The following is a 2991-nucleotide window of genomic DNA, read 5'->3' on the forward strand; positions in this document are numbered from 1 at the left end:
CAAAACTATTTCAAGGGTTAAAGATGGTTTTCATTTCCAAAAAGGATTGAAAATGTAAAGTTTTTGGATTTTGGGCTAAAAGTGTACAATTTGCAAAAGTTGGGCTTTAACCAAAAAAATAATATTCTGAAAGGGTTGAAACAGTTAACAAAATAAGTTTTGGGTTAATAATATCATTTCAACAAATCTGATTGCAAAAGTGTCAAGAAAAATGTTTCAAGGGGTTAAAATTACTTTTCTCTTATATAAAGGACTAAAATTGTTATTTTATAAAAAGAAAAGGGTCTGAAAGGGGTCAAACCACATATTTTAAACCAATTATTTTATGTATAAAATATTGAGTCAAAAATAACAATCTACAGCATACCAAAAATCGCAAAGACAAATACACGTATAACTCCAAATCATCGTTATAAACGAATCGATCGGTCTCGAGTTGATACAAAATAATAATCGTTAAATCGAACTCTCTAGTAGATATGCGATACCTAAGACAAGTAAACATTCGACACTTGGGCTTGAAAGTTTCAAATCATGCTTGTTGGACCTTGCAAGTCCGTTAACATGATCTTTGGGCCCAAGGGATAATGATTATATGTTATTGGGCCTTCTATGACCTGATTCCATGTAAAGGGACCTTAAATAGCTTTTTAAGTGCTATTGGGCCCTAGTGATCCATTAGTATTGTCATAAGGTCAAAGTAATCAAATGTGAGATGGGCCAACGTGTCTTTCGCATCCCTGATACCCTAACACCCTACTCCCGAGTTCATTAAAGGAAAGAAAAGAAAAGAAAGGAAGAACAAGGAGAGAAAAGAAAAGTAAGGGAACGGAAATAATAAAGTATTCAATGCTACCGAGTTCGAAAGAAAGGAAAAGAAAGTAGTCATTTTAGGTGCTCCCGAGTTCATTAAAGGAAAGCAAAGAAAGTAAAAAAAGACAATTATTCCCTTTTATGTTTTTGAGTGAATATTAAGTCTTTACATCCCTACATTCATTCTACCGTACCCCCTACCCCCCCACCCCCACCCCCCAAAAAAACCAACTCTCCCTTCCTCCCCTCTACTTAAAACATTAACAAAATAATTTTATTTTAATATAAAGTAAATTGTAAAAAGGAAAACCGCATGTTATTCAATTGTTTTGAAGATGCAAAATGAAAACCACAAACAACTCAAAAAAAAAAACAAAAAAAAAACAAAATCATAAACGCATTAGATCAATCCAGTCACAATCACCCAAGGTTATTCAATCACGTGCACCCATCATATCTTTGAGGACACCCATCCGTATCTGAAGGGGACAACTAAACAATGTCCTAGCTTTTGCTTGATTTGTTGCCAAAAAATTTAGAGCCCTCGGTAATTCATGGGGTTCCAAACCCACCAACTCCAATTCTCTATAAATTTCTTCCCCTATATATTCCCGAGGATAAGCTCTATCAAAAATTATATTACCCTCCCTGATAGCACCAGCCACATTATCAACCGATTTCATTATCTTTGAGTTAATATCTTCTTCTTCTTCGTCGTCATCAAATTTCCTCTTTTTACTCTTACACTTCTTTGCACCTAAAGACTGTTCTTGTGAAAAAGGAGGTGGAATAACATCCTGAATGTCATCATCAAGATCAACATATTCGTTCTCCAAATGAATTTCATTGTTAGCTAACATGTCATCAACTTCTTTAATTGTTTCAACTTGAATATTTTCATTTTTATTTAATCGGGCATTTCTTTCTTTCTCTGTTTCAGCATGTCCACCAGATGCCCTATCCCTTGCAAATAATACCAACATCCCATCGAAGTATGCAATCTTTTTTGTCCTTAACGACGCAGCCTTAGGTTTTGACTGTTTAACAACACAAAAATAATTAATATTGCAAACAATAACATAAAATATTTAAAAAAATAACATAGACATAAAAGGAACACTTACTTTTATTAAATTATCCCATACTTCTTCCTCCGCTTCTATTAGTTGAGTAGATGAATTCCAAGAGAACCCGCTCAATGAAATTCCCCTAAACAGATCGTACCATTGCGAAAAATGTTTTTTTATGGTTTTGTAGCGATTCTTCAAATGATTTTTGGTAATATCCATTTGATGATTTGTGTTCAACTCCTCAACCATTTGAGCATATGTAGTTGGTGTGAAACTACCATTCACCCTATTTCTGTCTCTTGTTGTTTAATCATCGCTTGGATGTACGCATAATCCATTTTATCTGACCATTTAACTTGTTCCTTTTCACTACCACTAGCTTCCTGTTTGATCATGATGACTTTGCACATAGGAATAAAAATTAAAGAATGGTAGATTGTTAGACCACAATATGAAGCATAATACTAATCAAAAATATGAAGGGTAAATAACATAATTAATCTCAAAAACCAATCATCAATACAATGTGAAATTGAAAACAAAATGTATCAAAATGAAACTAGTTTTACATATTAATTTAATTGTTTGAATGTGTCAAATAATTCGCCCACATTTCATTTGCAATTGAATTCCTTAGTTGCTCTACCATTCTATTACCCTCATCTGTTTTTGTTGAATTACGATGATCTTGCTCTTGTGGTCCGTTTAAGATCTCCTGCATCACCACATCTTCAAGATTTATGTTGCGGTCTTCATCTAATAAAAAGTTGTGTAGAATACAACATGCCAAAAATATGGCAGATTGTGTTTCACAAGAGTAAAATGGTTATGTTGTACTTCGAATGATAGGAAACCTTCTTTTAAGGACACCAAAAGCTCGCTCAATGGTGTTACGTAAGGAAGCATGACGAAGATTAAACAACTCTTTAGAATTTTGTGGACCACGCATGGAGTACTCTTTTAAATGATAGCTAACACCTCTATATGGCTCCATTAGTTTATTCGTATGAGGTAAACCCCCATCTACTAAACAATATTTACCTATAAAGAGCATAATCAATATTATTGAAAAATATTAGATATTGAAATTACATTGGTTTAATAAATT

The 2991-nt window shown here is 33.3% G+C and overlaps 1 pseudogene; it reads right to left on the reverse strand.

The window, feature by feature from the left end:
• Positions 1–1247: 1247 nt before the first annotated feature.
• On the reverse strand, positions 1248–2278 carry LOC145071920 (uncharacterized; annotated as a pseudogene).
• Positions 2279–2991: the final 713 nt, after the last annotated feature.

The sequence above is a fragment of the Lactuca serriola genome, chromosome 1 (assembly GCF_051521515.1).
Source record: "Lactuca serriola cultivar US96UC23 chromosome 1, Lser_US96UC23_V15, whole genome shotgun sequence".
In the NCBI taxonomy this organism is placed as follows: domain Eukaryota; kingdom Viridiplantae; phylum Streptophyta; class Magnoliopsida; order Asterales; family Asteraceae; genus Lactuca; species Lactuca serriola.